Source organism: Artibeus jamaicensis, unplaced genomic scaffold (assembly GCF_021234435.1).
Source record: "Artibeus jamaicensis isolate MK-2021 breed Jamaican fruit bat unplaced genomic scaffold, CSHL_Jam_final contig_1016, whole genome shotgun sequence".
Lineage (NCBI taxonomy): Eukaryota > Metazoa > Chordata > Mammalia > Chiroptera > Phyllostomidae > Artibeus > Artibeus jamaicensis.
This window is the reverse complement of record NW_026521195.1, coordinates 5,354,219-5,375,950: the sequence shown is the minus strand read 5'-3', so window position 1 is coordinate 5,375,950 and position 21,732 is coordinate 5,354,219. Positions and strand designations below refer to the sequence as shown.

General features: G+C 49.3%; 1 protein-coding gene across 3 annotated transcripts in view; it reads right to left on the bottom strand.

Moving 5' to 3' along the window:
* ELMO1 (engulfment and cell motility 1) overlaps nucleotides 1-20,132 on the bottom strand; it is a 469,444-nt gene extending 449,312 nt beyond the window's left edge. For 2 of the 3 annotated variants that reach the window (XM_053661620.1, XM_037126577.2), the window contains exon 1: nucleotides 19,569-20,132. The gene's annotated coding sequence lies outside the window, so the exon portion shown is untranslated. The remainder of the gene's footprint in view (nucleotides 1-19,568) is intronic. The other variant, XM_037126578.2, reaches the window with a different exon arrangement.
* Nucleotides 20,133-21,732: the final 1,600 nt, after the last annotated feature.

Sequence of the window (21,732 nt, the reverse complement as noted above, 5' to 3'; positions counted from 1 at the left end):
TTGCCAAAAGGGACAACTATTCTGCCATTAACTTACAAGGGAAAAAAATGACATCTCTAGGCTGAGCTAACTTTGCTGAAATGGTGAGACGTCTTTAAAGATATGTGTTGGGCTAAGATTTCTTCAAATTCTAAAACTCACAAAATCACCTACCAGGCCTCATGGCACCCAGCCAAAAACAAATAAGGGCACCTGCACCACCCCCATCCCCACCCCCAGGAAACGCACAAGTTAAAGAACTGAACCCCTCAGGTAAAATAACCCCCAGTCACCTGGCTGAAAATGCGTCACAGCTCACTCCAATGTCACCTCAGCAGAACCAAAGCCACTATGAGATGGTAAAAGAAAAAAAAAAAAACCTATAAAGAATGTGGCGGATCAGTCATAAATAAAATGACCAAGGACACTCTTTTGTGAACATTCATTTTATGGGCCCCCAAAACATTCAGGCCTTTCCTGAACAGAAACAAGTATGAGCGGTGGCCTGTAATATCTTTGCAACAATGTTTTTACCTTCAGCTGCAATGATTCTCAAGCCCTTTCCCTGGCTGTCACTTATGCATTTGCAGGCTGCAGCAAATTACAGTGCGAGGAGACGGCTGCTGACAGCTCACTTCGGGGAACGGCACACTTCTCGTCTCCGCAGGGCCTGGGGTCCCCCTTTGGGGCACACCCAGCCTGGGCGCAGCAGCCTGTGGGCAGAAAGACAGTACCGCCCAGCTCGGCCAGTCGGGAGGCCTTGGTCATGCCCACTGCATCCTCCAAGGCCTTTGCAGGGTCTTTCTTCTGCCAAAAAGGCGAGAAAAATCAGTTCTCCCCAGAGTCCTCTGAAAATGCTTTATTCACACAAACCATGTATGTTTGAGGAGTGTGTGTGTGTGCTGGAGGAGGAGGATGGGGTCAGTGATTTCATTCTAAAGGAATTAATATTCCAGGTATTATGCATATCATAAACCTCATCTTCTTAGGACACTCATCCCAGGCAGGAGAACTGGGTCAAAGGCATAAAGCAGTCCAAAAAAATAAAATATTTTTGAAGCCAAAATAGCATCTAATAAAAAAAAAAACTGACTGATCACTTTTGGCACCTGGAAAGTGGTACAGCCTGTCCCCAAATATTAAAATTGTATGAATACAAAAATAACTCTTCAGAGGTGCTTTTGGCACTAGGCTAACGAATCCAGTTCTGTTGCTCCTGAGCCGTCTTGTCTAAATGGAGCATTCGACTCCGCATGGGGATTGGGCAGAACCAGAGAACAACAGCGACAACGCTTAGAGCCCTGTCTCAGCCGCGTCACCCAAGTGACAATCCGGAACCAGTATCTTGGGGTGACATTTCTTTTAATAACGCTGGATCTTTTTTCAAGTCAGTATGTACCCTGAAGATCAAAACAATGAAATGAGAAGAAGGCATGCAAGAGAAGACCCCCAGGAAATATGCTTTAGCCTTTATGCTTCCAAAAATTCAAAGACCCAACAGATGAAAGGAGAGAAATACGCAAATTAGTCTCTGCTCAGGAGATGAGCTTTTTATTTTTTCATGAACGTTCTGCGCTGAACCCAGAGGCAGGAGGAGAACAGGGTGCTGGGCAGTGCTCACGCAGCTCTCAGGGCAAAGGGTGACCCTCTGCTCTCAGTTTTCTTGCATCCTCGCCCAAATGTGTCTAAATCCAAGATGCAGCCCTGGCAGCCTAAGAAAGTGCCTCGGTGATGCAGACAGTGTGGGACGGTGCCCAGAACTCGGCGAGTGGGCGGGAAACCAGGAAGTCAACTCTCCTCGCTGTGATTCCGGTCCATCCAGGGGAGGATGTGGGCAGGTGGGTTGTTGGCTGTCTCTTTCGACAGGGGGAGGGAGGAGGTATAGAGAACAGACTGCCAAATAATATTTCAGAAGCACCTATATTTGCAAAACACCTAAGTTTAAACTGTTGATTTCCGGCTCGTCTTCCTCTCCCCCGTTCTCAGTGATTCCACATGCACCCTAGAGAGGTGAGGGTCTCAAGGTCAAAGGATGGAGTAAAGTGAGCTCTGAAACTGTTGGATACGTGAGGAAAAGGGGCCCGTGTAGATTAAATAACTCAATGGGCATTCTCTGATATGTTGGAGCGATTGATTTGAGACATCTATTAAATCTTTCCTAGAAGTGCCAACAGTCAGAGAGAGGGGCTGATCTCCAGTTTCAGCAATGCGCTCCCTGTCCTGCCACATCTTTGCAAACCCCATTCAGCTACATTCCATGTGCCAGGCACTGGCTGGCACAGGGGAGCCCAAGAGAGAGGTGGCACCATGATCAGCTTCCGGAGCTCCTGGGCCAATGCAGGAGACAATAGCAAAGTAAACAGGCGCAATGGATGAGCTCTGTGGCTGTTTTTGTATTTTTCACAGAGGCATGTACAAATTCTCTCAAGGGGCAATCACTCAGAAGTCAAGAAGGCTTTCTGAAGGAGACATTTAACAGAGCGTTTGGTTGTAAAATATGAGGAGCAGAGCTACAGGGAAGGAGAGAAACTGAGAAGTCAGCCAGGGCCTCCCAAATCTCACCAACGGGTAAGGCAGGGCGGCTTTGCATAAACACAGATTCCAGAACCAGCATTTCTGGTGCTGGAGTGCCTCTCACACACCCCTAGCCAGGGACCTGGCCCACAACCCAGGCATGAGACCTGAACTGGGAACTGAACCAGAGACCCTTGGGTTTGCAGGCCAGCACTCAATCCACTGAGCCACACCAGGCAGGGCCAGATTCTCACTTTTTTAATGGGTGAAATGTTGATTCTGAAGCAGCTGACTGGTCTGTGGACTCTGAGTTGGGCTCCATCCATCACATCCAGTGCCCTCCCTCAGCGTGCTACAGCTAAGAAAGCCAAGGCCACTGGGCGGGGCAGGGATGACAGTCAGTGTCAGCCCCGGGACTAAGAGACCGTGGACTCTCGATTCGATTCCCAAATCCCACGCCCAGACCACCAGGGCCTGCGGAGCTCACAGGCTCAACAACTTCCGGGAAGCACAACATTGGCCAAGAGCCACAGTGACTGGTACCTGCATGGGTGGGTCAGCCACACTGAATGACAGGTGTGCCACGGCTGCCTCTCTCCAACACCTCCCCACCCCTAGAGGGAGCGAAGTCACTCCCTTGTACCGCCATTGCCCATTGAGTGTTTGAAGACTCCGTTAACAAATGAAATCTACAACCAGGGCCTGCAAACAGGACATTCCACAGCATCAGGAAAGGACTAAAAAAGGTCACCTGTCCCAGACGCACCTTATTTCCTCCAAAGAGAGAAAAACAGGACCCAGGAACCAAACTCTGGGAGTGGAGAAAGGCTGAACTTGAAGCCATAAGGCAAAGAACAGAAAATGTCATGACATTTTTTTTGTAGAAAAAAATCTATCCTAATGAAATTGCATCTTTTTTCTTCTTATAACAGCTGAACTCGAGCACGTGCTTCAGAGCGCTCAGCACACCTGCAGGGAGCAGGGAGCTGCCAGGAACCGTGCATCCTGTGACTTCTCATTGCCTCCCTTCCAACCAACCGACGGCCTTGAACACACAATTCTGTGGCACAGGTTCAAAGATACGTACCCAGCATACCTGCCGCAGCCAAAGGACAGAGTTGTCCGTTTTGTTGTAACAACACACGGCACCGTTTCCATTTCAATGAGGTGAAACAGAAGCTACCAGAACTTCGTAGTCTTGCCCACGGCAAGTAGGTGATGAGTAATTTCAACCTTGATCAGACCCGTGGACATCCCGTCTCCATCACTGCCCCCCAAGGCAGCTCAGAGAGGCGTCTAAGGGAGAGAGTGGGGCCAGACTGAAGCCCTTCCCAGGGCAGCCTGGTTACCGTGTAAACAGCAGAGTCAAAGCAGCGATAAGAAGAGTCGGATCCACACAGACCTAATGTTGGCTAATCATGGTGTGCCCAGAAAGAAAATAGATAGGAAGCCCACTAAATTCTTCCTTCATCTGTAGACGCAGAAAAGTTCTTTGCCAAATGACCAAAAGTCTAACCTGAATCATAAAAACAGTCACGACGCTTCCATCAATTCCCAGACCCGAACCAGCTATAGACCCAGAACCCCTTAAGTGAGGGGAAGCCTGCATCCCCTTGAAGAAGGACCCTGGTACACTGCCAAAAATTTATACTGTTGACCTTTCTCCCAGCCTCCCCCAAAGGGACCTGCAGGTGGACCATCCACTGAGGCAAAGGGAAAATCAGACTCTTTAGAGACTAGTGAACACTGGCTCTGAAGTGACGCTAATTCCAGGAAGCCCAAGATGTCACCAGTAGCTCACCACACAGCGTAGGCGCTCATACAATTCAGGTGATTGACAGAGTGGCAGCTCTTGATCCGTCCAGCAAGTCCCTACCCCATGTGTGGTTGCTTCCCCATCTCCAGAACACATCCTTGGGCTAGACATACTCGGAAACTGGCAGAATTCCCACACGGGGGAAAACAAGCAAAGGCTTGGTTATTTTACGAAGGGAGAAAGGGGCCGCGGAAGGTCTGAGGACGTGGCTACAAAGGTCGGAACGTGCTCCACCCCCCGGGCAGACTCGGCACGCTGAGGTTTGGGGGTTACTGCCTGTGTGCTCTTTGGCCTGAAAGAAACGAGCTCAGCCCAGCACTTGAACATCAGGATAAATCGTTCCGACAATAAAGAGCCAGGACACCTATCAAGTTTCAACTGCTAGCTGCAACCCTTGATAGCAGCTAGAGAAATAATGTGCAATTAGAGCCCAGAGACATCAATTATCAAGGCCACGGTGCTCTCAGAATGTAATACACGAGATGCGGGTAACCACACATGTGGTGAGGATCCCAGCCCCCAGTGTGTGTCTCAGATGCCTGGTTGCCCACAGGCACTGGTGGGGAAGGAGGGGAGAAACACACTGTACAGAGTCGACACTGGCAGACCCATGGATGAGGCCCCAAGGGGAGAGAAGTTGCAGGGTTCATGCCAAGAAATGTTTTCTCCATTCTTCCACGCTGCAGTCTTCTAACATCTATGCCCCCTTGGCTTTGGGGGACTGGGAGAGAATTTTAAGTAGGCGCACGAGGAGTAAATACTCCTGCAGATAGCCATTTAATGACAAAATGCTGGTTTCCTTCTCTGGAAAGTTCATTACATCCAGGGAAGATCTGGGCACGGTGGAATGACAGGGAAGCGGTACCCACAGCCGCCACAGGAGGAGGGCATCACAAAGCCAGTGGCCTTGGCCTCCCCACATCTGAGGCCGGGTCTGGCCCATGCTGCAGTCACAGTGACCTCGGGCAGGACCGTCTTCAGCAAAACGAGACCAGGGAGGGTTCTGTGCCAGGCATCTCTGAGCCACGTGTCCCTGGGCTCTTGCTCAGGGACGGAGGAGCCATCTCAGAGGACTGCAGAAGGACCAGTCCTCACACACGTACGTGAAGAACAGAGCCTCCTCTTGCAAACAGGAAGGGAAGGTCTCTTCTGGGCTCAGCACTGGGAACGCCTGTCCCCAGGGCCCCCAGTCTCGTCCAAGAAAAAAAACTTACAAAACGAAGCGCAGGCGGCATGCTTCTGCCAGCCCACAGGTTCTCCATGTGTCCAGAAAGGGGGTCCCGGGGAATCCAGGTAGGCTCCCAGGGGAGGGGACTGCTGAGATGTGTCACGTCACCCGCCCGACAGCCTAAAGCCTTTTCTTTGACGTGTTTTCTGCTCTGACTTTGCCCATGGTATGCATTTCAACCTAATTTCACCTGACAGGAATTCTGGGCTCTTATACTCCAGGGGGAAGAGCCGTGAGCCCAGCTCCGCCCTCCCTCCCAGTCACTGGCTGAGCAGAATTTAAGAGAGCACCAGAGAAATTGGGCAGCTAAAGGAGATACCTCAAAAAAATCCTCCTGCTGTCCCTGGCCCTTCGTGTCCCTCAAAACGATCCCCTATTGTGGCAGCCATGGACTGGCCCGTCCCCCGAGCGTCCACGCCCTGTCCTGTTCCAGGGCCAAGTCAGCGAATGCCTCATTGGTCCGGCCTCCTCACCACCTCCCTGCCTCATAAACTCACTCGGGAGGATTCTCATTACATGGCAACAAAATGAGAAGTAAAATGTCACAAACACAGTCGGAGCAAGCCACAGATCTGAGAAGGCGGCTGTATATGAGAGGATTAGGAGATAAATTAGAAGAAACTCGTAGGATTTAGCATCCATTTCAAGTGCACTGGCAGAAAAGCCCTCCAGTATCAGGAGATGAGGTCCAAGTTCAAACCCGGGCTCTAAAGAGGTGCCATCCTCTGCTGTTTACCTTGAGCTGTGCAATCCTCTCTCTCTCTCTCTCCTTCGCACTTTCTAGGACGACGCTTTTTAAAGTGGAGTCAGGCCCACTTGCATCCAAATCACCTGGAGACTTGTTAGAATGCAGTTCCTGGGTCCCCGGAGGTTCCGAGGTATTTTGAAGTCTAAGGATCATAGAACTAGGTACTTTATCATTCTTAAATGCTCGTAATACCTGTGCTAAATCACTCAGTTCAATTGCTCTTTAAAATCTGAAGGAGACACTAGTGGCTAAATTGATTCATTTAGAAATTGTTAAGATTCTAAAAGTTAGTAATAGCAGAGGCACGTTGTAACTGATTTGAAATGATGTAAAACGTACACACTGGAGCCAGGGAGGTCTCTGCAAACCGTCAATCAGATCACATCACTCCCTGGGGTAAAACACTCCAGTGATGAACCATGGTGCTTCCACGCAAAGCCCAGGCCCCCGAGTCTTCCCAGGCCAGTCCAGGCCTGTGTGTTTGCTGCCCCAGACACTCTGGTCTTCAAGTTTCTTCCACACCCAAGTCTGCCCTTCACGTGACCTTCACCTACGCTAGTCTCCCACAGGAGCTCCTCCTTCCATGGTATAAGATCCACTCTCCCTCTTCCCTGACCTCCCTGAACATGTGGACCCCCCTGCTGTAGCCTCTCCCAGCATCCGTCCTCGTCCTCCCCACAGCCCTTGGCACGGTTTAAATGCCACATTTATTTGCGTGATCTTTTGATCCAGGTACATTCCCTCCACCAGTGTCTCCACAGCCCATGAAGTCAGTGAACAGGTCTCCTTTGTTTCCCAGGAAGGAGACTCTCTATTGTGCATGTCACAAAGCATAACTCCCCATCTTGCCTAGCAGGTGCTCGGTGAAACTTCGTGGGGGGAACACATGGATGAAACAGTCTTCCAAAAGCAAACACTGGAGCCCTGGCCAGGTGGCCCCGCCGTGGGTTGGAGCATTGCCCTGTACTCCAAATGGTTGTGGGTTTGATCGATGTTTCTCTATCACATTGACGTTTTCTCTCTTTCTCAAATCAATGAATATCTCCTGGGGCAGGGGGGCAAACAACAGAGGCAAATTCAGACCTGAACGCAGTAGCCATCAAGAATTTCAAATACACTCTGACCCCCTCCTAAATGTCAGAGACCCAGCACCTGGATACTTCAGTTTTATCAGTTTCCTTCCCCCGCACAAGACTAGACACATTCTTTTATACTCAATGCTTCAATGGGTGAGCTCAACTCTTCATAATGCAATTCCCAGATTTTAAAAGAAGGGTGAAATTCAACATTAAAACTGCTATTACGCTATTTCTCTGGGCCTTGCACTGATCTCGTTATGAAAAACTGCCCTCAAGCCTGTTCACTATCTGAAAGATATATGTTGAAATAAAAACTGCCTAGGGATTTTCACAATGGCTACTTCCCTTTTCTTACACTTTCATGTGTCTTACTATTCTCAGCTCCAGCTGTCAATTCTCAGACTGTTTTATGGGGCGCATTCATAAGCTAGAAGTATTAGTAGCCTATCTGCAAAGGTTTCAAACAGCCCTACCCAAGTCAGCAATAATTACTACACAATCTGTGCTACTGTAAGATGACATGGGGGGGAGGGGGATATAAATGAACGCACCATCCACCCCCCACTGCCGCACCTTGCTGGCAGATGCCCTGGCTCAGGTCCCAGCTGGTTTGCTGCCCTGACTGAGCTCTCCTAGCAAATGGTTCTCAATCCTTCACCAGGAAGCATGACCGAGTCCACTCAACAGAATGTTCCAAGGCAGCAGGTTCAACTGAGGCGAAAATGACCTGACAAGAGAGAGAGAGGCTTGGCGGCAGGTGAGTGAGACATCAGGTGAGCAGGAGACGTGAGGGTTCCTATCGGAAGGACACACGTGGCACTGGGCACCTGCCTCTCTGGCACGTGAACATCTTCACCTGGGCAGTGGGTCCAAGGTGCATCCGTATGTTCGTTGTTGTTAGGCTGGCATGTTTTGGGGTGTGAATGTAATTCTCCAGTGATTTAATGTATTTCACTGTATAATGTATTTCACTGTATAGATCTTCGTATGGGTCTCTAAGTGCTTATTTAACATAGGATCCTACTTAAAGTTACACACCAACCCTAACGCATAATAAAGAGGCATGGCACCCTGGCCAGTGAGGCTCTGTTGGTTGGAGCATCGTCCCTTAAATTGAAAGGTGACAGGTTTGATTCCAAGGCAGGGCACATGCCTGGGCTGCAGGTTCAGTCCCCATTTGGGACATGTACAGATCAATGCCTGTCCCTCAGTCCCTCTGTCTCTCTGTCGCACACTCTCCCTTCCTTTCGCTGTAAAATCAATGAATAAAAGGAAAACATTCCTAAGCCCTGGCTGGTGTAGCTCAGTGGATTGAGCACGGGCCTGTGAACCAGACAATCGCGGTTCGATTCCCAGTCAGGGCACATGCCTGGGTTGCAGGCCGGTTCCCTGCAGGCCAGTTCCCAGCAGGGGACACACAAAAGGCAACCATACATTGGTGTTTATCTCCCTCTCTCCTTCTCTTCCCCTCTAAAGATAAATAAATAAAAATTTAAAAAAAAAAGAGAATATTCCTTAAAACAAGAAAGGAAGAAGCACGGCTGCGCAGCTGACCAGCAAGCAGCGAGCGATCCACATTGATCACCTGACTCGGAGAAGAGAGAGTGACCGCGAACTTTATTTTGCACCCAAGGCGGCTTCACTCCTCAAACAACCAAAGATCTGCACATAGCGATCAGAGAAGCGACTTCTCGGGACTCCAGGAATGGAGCTGGGAGGAGCTGCACCACTCCCGCGGCCCGAGCCTGGAGCAGTGGATTGTGCGTGGCGCACGTCTACACACTCCTCTACCTCGCGGCACTCTGGTGTCAACGTGGAGGATTTCTCTTCTGACCCACTCCATAAAAGCTGTCGCCCAGGGTCAAGTGCACAAGCTCCTGTTTCACCAGCTGGTGGGCCCGAGGGCGAGCTACCACCTTGCTGAAGGAGAGTCAAGTGGAAAGGGCGCCCCACGCACGAGCAATTGCCAGAGGGCATGTGCGAAAATGGAAACACGGGCTTCTACTTAGACCACCATAAAACAAAGTGCGCAACCTGGGACGCTTTTGAGAGCGAAAGATGATACCACTAATTATGCAAGGGCAATGTATTTATTAGGCTGGGTCTGTACACTTGGGACCAGAGTCATCCTGGCTTTATATTTCTGTCTCCAGAGTGTTTTTAAAAACTGGTTTATAGCTCAAAGAGGAAAAATGAACACTTCACTACCACTTGCCGACAATCAGCATTTCAATAGTGCCCTATCTCGCTGGCAGGTTCCAAATGGTTCAAAAAGGGATGTTTCCAAAGTGTCACTGGAACCACAGAGCTTCTTCAACAGGCAACATTATGACGTGAAACCCAGTTCAACTGAGCTACATTCCTGTCCAGTGCTCCCCACTATTACTCTACAGACTGGGGGGTTTCTCACTGGAAAAGTGCAAACAGCCCCCAGAAGGGGAGTCGAGGAGAGGGAAAGAGCCCGACTAGCAGCCTCCATTCTCTCTGCGCAACATAAAACAGCAGCAATAACAGACCCCAGGTTTGTTCTGAATGACTGGAGGATAGCGCTCCAATTACAGCAGCTTTTATTTGAAGACCCCAACGTGCTACCGTAATTCATTATGTCAGATCTTTTCATTCACGGTCTATGGTAATTGTCCCCAACCTTTATTTCAGCAGCTAACTTCTCCTTTATTCTTGAAGAAAAAATATACAAATCAAATCAACAGTCTAGTCAAGATTTAAGGAGGAATTACCCAGGCTTCTTAAAGAGGATGAAATAATAAATGCATGTCTTTAAATGATTTTAGCAAGCTATTTGAATTTAAAAAACCTGAAATATGAACTACTGAATTAGTAGTAACATCAACAATAATAACAAATTCAACGCAATACTTTCAGGGTACTCTGCTTACAATTACTATCACATTTGATGACCGAGGCAACTCTAAGAGGTGGAGACTTGTATTACCTCCTTTGAAAGATGTGAAAACTGAGGCTGAGAAACTTCATACCAAGTTCACCAACGGGTAGAGTCAAAAGACACTTGAACCCCCAACCAACAAACACATTCTTACTACGCTTTAAACCTCAAAGACTTCTACTTCCCCCCTTTTCCCAAATCCAATCAGTCAACATATCTTTTATGTTTTTCTTCAATGAAACTTGCATCCAGCTGGTGGGGCAGGGTCTCTGGAAGTTGTCTCCTTAAAGGAAGAGATTGGCTCACTACTCAGGCTGGACAGTGAGGCAGGGCTACCTGTCTTCAAGTTGCAATTCCGTGGCAAGCACACTGCTTTATTCATTCATTCATTTGACCAAGATTGTGTGTTTATTCGAGAAGCCCAGAAGGGCAGCATTTATAGCTTCCCTCTTGCCTTGCCACCTCCGTCCTCTGTATGGTCTAGCCCATCTCCCATGTTGCCCCGGAAGTTATACTGCCCTTTGAGTTCCAATTCTGTCTCTTTTTTTGCCTAAAATTCTTTGGCTCTCCCTTCCTCTCAATCCAAATGCCTGGCTTCTGGAAGAGTTGACACAAGGCCTCTTCTGGACTTTCTCCCCACTACCTTGACTGCTGTATTCCCTGGGGACATCATATTCTTTGCCCAATACTCCGTACTGACACTTGACACTTGAGATCTTTCTCAAAGCCACTTCATTGTGAACTTCTTCCTCTGTGACCTGCAAATGCTCTAAACACAGACACATCACACTGCCTTTGAACTATTAGGGTCCAAAGGGACTCTCTCTCTCCCCACAGAGCCTCCTGCCCCATATAAAAGGGGTCTTATTATGTCTAGCAGGTATTTGCCTACAAGACATCAAATGTGATAAAAATGGCTGCTGAATAAATGAATGAAATATTATAATGGGTGCTGGGAGTCCATCAATATTTCAAGTTGAAAATATTTATATGCCTTCTAAGTGCAAGCGTAAGTGTAAGTAGTATCTTTTTAAAAATATACTACAATTAAGAAATAAAGCTTTAGTGTGCTTTACTCACATAAATCCAGACAAATGTTTTTAAAACTCTCAATTGGTGAATGGATAGTAATTGAGAAAATAGTTCTAATGAGTGGAAGGCACTTGTTGGCAGCAGAGGAAGTGTAAAGACGGTGGAAACATTTTCATTTCTTGATAAAATGTTTTGGTTTCATGTGATTTGTGCTGACTCGCTATAAAAGTGACAAGCGCTGGAGAACACAGGACTGGGAAGCTGATACAATAGTTTCTCTGCTTCTACATGCCCTTATTAGGAGAGTCACATGGGGGGTGTGCACATGTGTGACTTACACGCACACGGCACACACCTACGATTTAGCATATGAGAGATTCAGTCCAACCCCCCGCAAACCTAAATGTTGGAGAGCTCAGCCTCATCCCACAGAGGGGCCCGCCATCGAAGAATGAGGACACAGGGTCCATCATAGAAACTCTCCGAGGGCAGGTTGTGCAGGGGTGGGGTGGGGTCAGCAGGAGTCAAGTACAAACCGGCCTGGGTGTGTGTTACTGGAGCTCACTCTGCACTTGGCCAAAAACATGCCATCTAACCTAAGCGCCTTTACCAGCTTGCCTCTCAAGCCACATGACTTCAGAGGACCACAGGCTAAGCCAGCTGGGGCTCTGCATTTGGGTTCAAAAGCCTAAAAACAGGAAAACTATATTTTGAACTGTATTATGCTTCAGAATTAAGGGCAATTGTGTGTAGCAGCCTGGAAAATGGAGCTCATCCAGTCCCGCGCAGCCACAGAACACCAGAGCACAAACTGCTGGCTCTAAGTGTGATTGTAAACTAAAAAAAAAAAAAAAAAAAGTCACAAAGGGCGGAAGGAAGGGTGGAGGGTGGCTACGGGGCTGTGACTGCAGGAGGCCGCTTCCTCGGGGACACGCGGCTCCTGCACAAGCCAGCCACATCGCTACAGGGCTCAGGCCATGCAGTGCCGCTCTGCAGGCGACAGCAGCCACGCAGCGCAGGTAAACAAGAGGTGGACAGGCAATTACATAAGAAAACAAAGGCACCCGGACTGGGATGGAGATCTAACCTTGCAGGGTGGAGAAGGACTTCCCATACAGCAGAACTTCAAGCTTCGCCCCATCCCTGGCCTGCTCCAATGTCCCGGTCCCACTAAATGGAATATCAATACCCATTACTATCCAACTAGCCAAGGTACATTCCACAAGCAGTGGAGGAAGCATTTCATCCTGTTAATTAATTCCCATGCAGACATTTCCTTAATCTTGTGACAGAGGCCTCTGAATGAGCCAGACTGAGCTTGGTCACCTGCCCCCTTCACAGTGTTTATCTTATTCCCATTATGTACAGCTTATAGTTACTGCAGGAAGCAGTGGCCAGAATTCAAGACCTTGTAAGGAAACCAGGACATAAAAGCCCTAGGTATACACAGTCTTTTTCAGCCATAGGATACCAGGGAGAAACACACATGAAAATAGAACTCTAAACCAATTCGGGTGAGGAAGACCATTGCAATACAGGAAGGAAGAAAGCTAGGGAGGAAATTGGGATTGCTAGAGGAAAGAAATGAATTATTTAAGAGGTGAGGTTACCCATCTGAGAATACACCATGTTCTAGTCTAAGGAACACCCAGCCCTGACCCGATCAGGTAGCTCAGTTGGTAAGAGCGTCATCCCAATACGCCAAGGTTGCCGGTTCAATCCCTGGTCAGGGAACACGCAAAAATGAACCCATAAATGCATCAGTAAATGGAACAACAATTCTCTGTCTCTCTCAGCCATACATGAAAATAAAAAGGAGTCTCAGGAATGACCAGTAAACAGAAAACTGGGGCACGTATAACTGTTGCCAAAGTCTATAGTCTGTCTAATAATAGCACAGGATTGTCTAATTGGGAGGCACAGCAGAGTGTTTCTCACCTGGGGAGGGATTGCCCTTACCCCCCACCTGCCCACAGAACAATGTAATGTGTGCAGACATTTTATTTGTCACAGCTGGGTGCTATTCCTGGCATCCAGTAGTTAGAGGACAGAGATGCTAGTAAACACCCTACCATGCCTAGGATGGCCCCCACCACAGGATTATCCAGCCCCCCTGCAAGTGAAAAATGCTGAGGTTAAGAATGCTTGAAATTAAGGGTCAGCATAAAAGGGGCCATAGCCTGCAAGGAGAAAAAGAACTGAATCAGTAGCCTCAGCATCATCTCCTGGGGGAGAAACCAGCTTGGTTTAAGACTCCAGTCTCTGGCTCCCTGAGTTGGTATTAATCTAGTGAAAAATATGGCTAGCTGGAAAATATACTCTATTAAATGTATTCCATCACCCCAGTTGGTTTTCCCCCAAATGGTCCCATATTTTTGCTTTCATCATGACATCCACAAAGAAAAAAAGTATTGGCTAAAAAAATGTGTCTATTCTCCCTGGCAAACAACATTTTCATTTCTGATTAATGACCTGCATTCTAGCTTATATGCCTCATTATCATGAGCTTGGGGGATGAGCGTGCTGTCCCCGAGACAAGGCTCCGAAGGTCCACTTTTGGAAAAACGGAGCGTCCATAGAGGTGGACGCATCCCTGGGTGCCATGGCAACCCTGGACACATCCATCAGAACCCAGGGCATTTCCAGCAGCATACAGGACTGCAAAGCCCCCCTACCCCCAGTGTCCTGCAGCATGGCTCAACATGGGGATCCTGGCCTCAGACCGGGGCAGTCCAGGAAAACCAAGAAGAGGAAGAAGTGACCAACACAGGCATCGAGATCCACAGGAAAGACAGAGCAAGGGGGCAAGAGGAGCTGGTGTTGGCTCAGATCTACTCTCCAAATGCCTGTGACATTTCATTCCTCCGAGCCTTGTCTATAAAATTGGATAACAATACTATACTGGTTATTCCCCATCATTTCCAAACAGCACACCAGAAGAATGAATGTCAGCCGTCGGCACAAGGAGAAAACCATCCCATGGATGCTGTGACTCCAAGCCCATGGGGGCAACGTTCAGTCAGGGCTTACCTGATCACAGTGCCCTCCAACCCCTGCTCCTATTGAGCAGGTACAATGCACCCAACACGGAGCAGCATGGGAGTCCAGCCAGTAGTGGGTTCGCCAGTGTGTCCTACAGAGGCATGTTCTGTTCTGCTTTTACTGTTAGAACAAAAACAGCCACGGCCGTAGCCTCAATTCCTGAAGTGAAGGTTCCAGTAACAATCCTGTTCAGATTGCGGAAGTCACAATCTGATTGTGGGTAGGGTGCCTAGAACACAGACTGAGAATCATCTTTTATTTATACACGTGACTAACTTCTCTCCCCAGCCCTCCCCCGTGGGCTTCTGTGGTTGCTCTGTTGGATGGGCTCGCAGCATTGCTTCCCCCACACGGACGCCTATTGGGTACTCTGCTGTTCACCCACCTTAGAGCAGTGACGAAACTCTGCTCCACCGGTCCCTGCACTTATTCTGTTCAAGTTCAGAAAACATAGCACTAAGTCAGCAGTTAACATCACCATATAACCTACTAGTGTTTTGCAGGCTTCAGTTCTGGTTGTCACTGATAAGTTCTAACCGTTAGCACTCAGACCACTGCAATTATCTAGAAAACGGAACACTGCAACCGGCCTGGGCCTCGGGCATTCAAGCTGGCTCTGCTGCACTGAAAAAGGCCACACAAGACATATTCAAACGCTGTCACAGGCCACACACATTTCACAGGAACCACCCTCTGTCCCCTGCAAAGTCCTTATGTTGGGGACGGTGCTGAAGTTTTCTGTCCCTTTCTTCTTTGTGCAGCCAGTCCCAAGCCTGGGTCAGTTCCAAGGCTTAACCCAGTTCTGCTGCGCGGCAGCGTGGCTGCCACCAGAAGACGTTACTACAGTCTTTGCAAAAACTCTGAAAGTAATTAAAATCATGCCAACAGTGTAATACTAGGTGTGAAATAAGAAAGAAAAAAGTTGAGCGAAGTTCCAAAGACCCCCAAACGCTCTTAATTAAAATGTGGCCAGAAAAGAATATATTCAGTCATTTTATTCTAAGGCTAAAGAGTTACTAAAGATGAAGCTACTGGTTCTCCGTATCACTACAGTGAAAATCACAGCACATGGATTTCCAGTTCCTCCAGGACGGCAGCATTCAGGGCCTGGCACACCATCAAGTTCCAGAAACAGAAGCATTTCGAAGTTAAGTCGGTGGCTGATGCGTTTGCTGCATCTGATTCAACATTTGCAAAGCACCTCTCTCGCAGGAGAGAAAACCAATAGCGTTTTGTAAGGTGAGGGAGCCAGCCAAGTAGTTCTTAAAGTCTGGCACTAGGAACCACGTTCGTCAGAATCTCTGGCAAATTGGTGAAAGAGGTGGATTCCTAGGGCCTTCAGAATCATTACCAGATTTTTTTCACCCTGACCACATTAGGCGATTTACACTGGACGTTAGGCTTCGATGTCTGTTTTCTGAAACACTGTATTTTCCGTTGCAGTCTCTTCCATTCTGTGTTTTAAACCACTTGTCTGGCCCTGCTCACTGGCTATCATGATCCGCTCCCAGGTGATAGCCCCACGCTCCAGAGACACTGCTCTAGTTAACTAGACGGAAACAACCGGAGTTGCGTAACTAGGGCAAACACCGAGGCTCCATGATGTACAGGCGGTAAGTCCCCACCTTTTCCAGCTTCAACAGAATGCATGTCTGGTAAGCCAATCTATCCACTTGGATGGTTCCAGGCATTGAAAAGGGGCTGCAGGCTTCACTGACAAACCTGAAGGGTACCGACTGTCTTTCCCCCTCCGGACAGGGGAAGTCCTCCATGGGAACGATTATCTCTACACCTTTGGTGTTGAGAAAGATGGTAACATAAGCAAAGTGTGCACACCCTTGAGCTCCTTGGCACGCCCCCCACCCACATCCTCTCTGCAAAGGCTTCAAAGCACTTGCCCCCCACCTTTCCCACCCATTCACACCAAACACCCACAGGGGGGTAAATGACTTTAAAACACGTAAGCATTGTCCTAGCTGAACACTGTAACTTAATAAATGCTTGTGGTTTCGTAGCCCGGTGGAAGACCCTCATCTGTTTTCACTCTTTCATCTTTCCTCTGGGCGTTCCTCTTCTCCCCTGCGTGAGCCTCCTTCCTCCCTCTTCTCCTCCTGCCCCCACACTCCCTGCCCGCGGGGAGAGTGCAGCGGGATACATTGTACGGGATACATTGTACGCCTCCCTCTTCCTAGGGGAGTATCTAACAAACACCAGATCTGGTGTGACCATCTGTACCTGTTTACCACTCTCCCGAGGAAACACCTCTCTGTTCCTTTCTTCAGTCTGAAATTCTAAGACAGGGGGTCTGCAAGAACAGCCGCTGGGCACAGGGCAGAAAAAGCGCAAGTCTGGGACCTGGGCTTCTTGCTTGCCACTCATGCTCCAGTATTTATTTGGCTGGTGTAGTTAGTTCCCTGGTGAGCCCCTCCCATAATACGCATTTTTTTTTTATTGATTATGCTGTTACAGTTGTTCTATTCCCCCCCTTCATTCCCCTCCACCCTACCCCCCGTCCACACCATTACCCTCCCCTTTAGTTTATGTCCATGTGTCTCAAGTTCTTTAGATTCTATATTTCCCATGCTATTCTTGCCCTCCCCCCCATCTATTTTCTACCTACCATCTATTCTACTTATTTTCTGTACCTTCTCCCCCTTTCTCCTCCTCCCACTCCCCTGTTGCTAACCCTCCTTGAGATCTTCATTTCTATGTTTCCACTCCTGATCTAGCTGTCCTTTTAGTTTGCTTTTGTTTTAGGTGTGGTTGTTAATAACTGTGAGTTTGTTGTCCTTTCACTGTTCTTATTCACTCAGTCAATAAGTATTTAGTCAGTATCTTTATGCTGGGAAGCCGTCTAGGTTCTGGACCTATAAACAAGAGAAGGTCCCTGCCCTCATGGAATTCCACCTCATGGGAGAGACACATGATAATCAAATAAACACATCCATATATAATGCCAGGGCTGTTAAGTACTCACAGGGGAAACTGAGTAACTTGGAGGACCAGGGCGTGGCAAGTTGCTATTTTATAGACAGTATTAAGGGGAGGCCTCCTGCAAGCTGATAACTGGCCAGGGACCTCAGGAAGCAAGACAGGAAGCCATCTGGACAGGTAGGGGAAAGCTCCTCGTGCTAAAGGCCTAGGCTGTGCAAAGGCCCTGGGGAGAGAACTTGGTGAAAAGGATTATGAGGCAGCCACAGTGGCTGAATTAAGAAGGGCGGGAGATTGGATGAGGGGTTATGGGGGCTGGTGGGCGTGGCCACCAATGGGACCGCCCACCCGGCAGCCCAGTGGCTGCTCCAGGAGCTCAGTTCTGTTCAGCCCAGGTCTGGGCCTGCCTCCTGGCCTGCCCCTCCCTGACACCCTCCAGCCTCTCCCCTAGCCCTTCCTTCCTGACCCCAACACCCTTGCGCAGTTCCAGTACCCCAGGTCATTCCCTCACAATTTCCTAAGCACCAGTACACCTAATTAAAAAAAAATTTCTTTGGGTAATAAATAGAGTAGGAAAGAAAGCAACATGCGCATTTAACCACAACCCGAGAGGCATAGCAAACGCTCCACAGGAAAAGAGCAGAGGTTCAGAAGGTCAGCTCAAAGGAGAAAAGGTCAGCTCCAGGAGAGCAGGGACTCTGCCTTTCTAATTTACCACCCCCAGTTCTGTGAACTGGGGGAAGAGACACTAATCCTTGAAACAACCTTGGAAGTAAGCACAGAGGTGAGATAATATGGAAGATCATGACCAGAGGAAGCCCTTAATAACAGTTGCTGCCAACCGGCCCTTTCCATCTAACAGTCTCTCTGCATCTCAAAGTTACCCTCCAAGAGTCGTTACATAAATACAGCTCATTAATGAATTATGCTTTGTAGACAGAACTTCTTTCACTGCCCCCTACCCCTAAGCCCCTGGTAGCCCTCAACGGGGAGCTTACAACCTCTGCCTCCTGAGGCAGAAACCCTTGTCTTAGATTCTCTAAAACCTTAAAATACTGTATAATGAATTAAGTCCGCCATAGGCATGGCCAGAGGTGTTAGGAGTTGCATGGTCAGGACACAGCTCATCACAAAGTATGTTCCATGAGTCTCGAGTGTCGGGGGTCTCAGGGGTTGTCCAGAGGCCCCCAGAGCCAGGTCACCACTGGGGGCAAAGCACTTGGGCTTTAGGTCACATAGAACCTAACACCAGCAACCCTGGCCCTCAGCTGCCAACTTCAAAAGCTAGCCCCCTCCCGAGGAGGGGGAGGGTCACTCAATGGGGAGGCCCGGGTTCCTGAGCCCCTTTAGATTGATTGATTGATCGATCTTACATACACACACACACACACACACACACACACTCGCTGCTCTGGCGCGCACCCGCGGCACAACACCGACTTCCCAGCCCCAAACACACGCGCGCACCCCGGGCAGCCTGAGTTCTGTATTTCCTCTTCCTCAAAGCTACTCTTGCGATCTCGGCCGCCCCTCTGCGCTGAGGCTGCAGGGTCGCCAGAGCTCCGTTGCCCCCTTCTCTGAAGGCGCGCCCGGTGCGCCCCCTCTCCCATGCTGGTCTCTGGCATCGAAGCCCCCCACCGTCTTTCCCTGTCCCAGCGGGGACTTCAGCGTGTCCCCAAAGGCGGCTATTTACTAACAGTGGTCCCCGGGGCTCCCAGCTGCCCCGACCACCTCTCCTGTCCCTCCTGGCCCTCCATCCTCCTAGCCTATCACCACCCCCTACCAGGAGCGCGCTTGCAGGGGGATTCCCTCCCTTCTGGCAGTGCCCGAGAAAAGCCGGGAGTCCGAGCCGCCAGTTTCTCCTCTGGCGCAGCTTCTCGGGTCTCCAAGCCCCCAAACCCACACTCCCCCGTCCCCAATTCCCCGGCGCCAGTAGCGCAGTCTTCCGGCGGCCCCCTCCAGCCGGCCTTGACCGAAATGTTTCTGCGGGTTCCCGGGCCCCGGGCCCTACGCTTCATCCCGCGGGCCCCCTCCCCCCGCTCTCGCTGCCCCCTTTGCCCAGACTTCCCCAACTGCGGAGCGCCTCAGCGCGTCCGCAGCCTTCACCCCGCAGAGCGCCGCGGCCACCCCCACCCGAGCCGGGGGGCCCCCAGGGAGGAAACAAAAGTGTCTCCGCGGCGACCAGAGTCCCCCAGAGCAGGACGCCTCCTCCTTGCCCCAGCCCCATCTCCCTTCCCGGTAGCTCTGAGGTCAGCGAGTCAGGGCGCGGAGCCAGCCCAGGAAACTTTACGAACCTGCCCAGGGTCGCCGGACAGCAGCTGTGGCGGCGAAGGTTCCCCAAGAACAGAGCTCTGGCGACCCGGGACCATTGAAGGCGGACGGACGGCTCTGTGGCCCTGCTCGGGCCGGGGCGGTGTGGGTGGTCTGCCTCTACCCTGCGCCCATCCTCGCCCGCTCGCGCTCGGCGGAGCACACGCACTTACACTCCGGGTCGGCCGGCTGTGCGCCGCCGGCTGCCGCTGCTCTCACTTCCTCTTCCTTCCTCCTGCTGGCCAGGGACACATTGTGCATCTGCAAGGCATCCCGAGATCAGCCGCGAACTCTCCTCCTGAGCCGACGCCGCGGCACCTGCGCCTGGACACGCGTGGTTGGTGCGTTCGCCCCCTGCCCGCGCCCTGGTGCCTGCCCACCGCACGTGGTCCCCAGGGCAGGGGGTGGGGAAGATGTGAGGGCAGTGCCCACGACTTTTTGAAGTCCCCCTACTTAAAAAAAAGAAAATGTCAAACACTGTGCACGCCTCAGATCTGCTATAAATAATATGTGTGCAGAGCCTGACTTCTCGGATGAGCTCACACGCGGCATTTTGCTGGCACTAATTAACTTCGTCACCCTCAGAGCGCCACCTCCAGGAGACCCAGAGCGCGTGACATCTTCCTGCATGCCTTCGTTTTTGGCAGCTGGCTTGCAATTTTGAGGGGAAACTTCGGTGGGTTGTTTTAAAGCTACTTGAAGAGGCTGGTGTGTTTGTTTTGACGCTCTGCCTCCACCCTTGATCCCCGTGGCAAAAATAACCACAGACTGTTTCCTTCCGCTAACCCTCACCTAGGCGTTTATGGACTACAGGATTTATTTCTGATCAGTTAAGCCAGAGACTCCCAAAATTTTGCATAATTTGGCACGGAGCAGGATGTTCTACCCCCAATTTGATATTTAGGGTACATTATTTCATTCATGCAACCTACTTCAGTCATTTTCAAAGCAGAAATCAAGCATGCTAACTCGCAGTTTAGCTGCCACGAGGGAAATGAGCTTGTTGGAAGGTTGCAGGAGAAACACCTGTCCTCCCCAAATTGAGAAATATCTACATCGGCTCCACCAGAAAACGCAAAGGCAGGTGCAAAGCATTCCCTTTGATTGCCAAAGAAGGTAGTAAATTGGGGGCAGAGAGGCAATAGAGTTGAAGATAGAAAGGTAAAGCTCCTTTTTAAATCCCAACAACCACCCCCCATCCCCCAGGAGGTGGAAATCTGAATGCTGTGTGAGCTGTTCCTTAGCAGCAACCAAGAGTTCCAAGGAGCTATTGACCACCTGAAATGTGGCTACTCCTGAGATGTCCAGTGAGGAGAAAATAGGGGACTTAGTGTGGAAAACAGAATGTAGAATAGCTTGTTAATAATTTTAGTGTTGATTACATCCTTTCAACAAATGATAGTAGTTTAGATGTAATGAGTTCATTGGGTTAAGGTCTACATTTATACCATATGTATCTTAAAATAATTTCACTGGTTTCTTTTTACATTTTCAGTGTGACTACTAGAAAAAGTGAGATGACATATATGACTTTCATTAGTGGCTCACATTATATTTCCAATGAAGGGCTCTTCTGACCCCTTACTATGTGCATAACCTTAGGAAGAAATATTAGGAGCTGGAATATTTGGGTCCAGATCGTTATAAGCCAATAACTTAAATCAGGATGATTCCAGGAAAGTAATTTAACCTCTCTATTCTCTCATCTATAAAAACAGTAATGCTATAATAATAACAGTCAACAGGGCAACGATCAAATGAGGTAATTTAATAAGCAGTCGGTAAAAGCATCCTTCACTAATGATGCTGAGATGCTCATGCTGATCAGTATGAATTTGATCCACAACTTTCTAGCCAACATACACAGACCTTAACTCTAGAGCAGACATGGTGAGCACTTGGTACATATTAGCTGTTATGATTGTCTCAAGAGTAGACAGAGAAGTCTGCGTCCCCTCCTCCCTGTAAACTTTGCTCCCAGCTCTGCCTTCTGCAAACAACACAAAGTACCTAAGTCACATCCAAAATATAACCCTTCAGGTTCTCTAAGACAGCCCTCCTCCCATCCTAACTAAATATCCTCTTCTGAGGAGTAAACATCCTCAGTTACTCCCATTTATCTTCCTGTGATACGGTTTCAAATGTTTC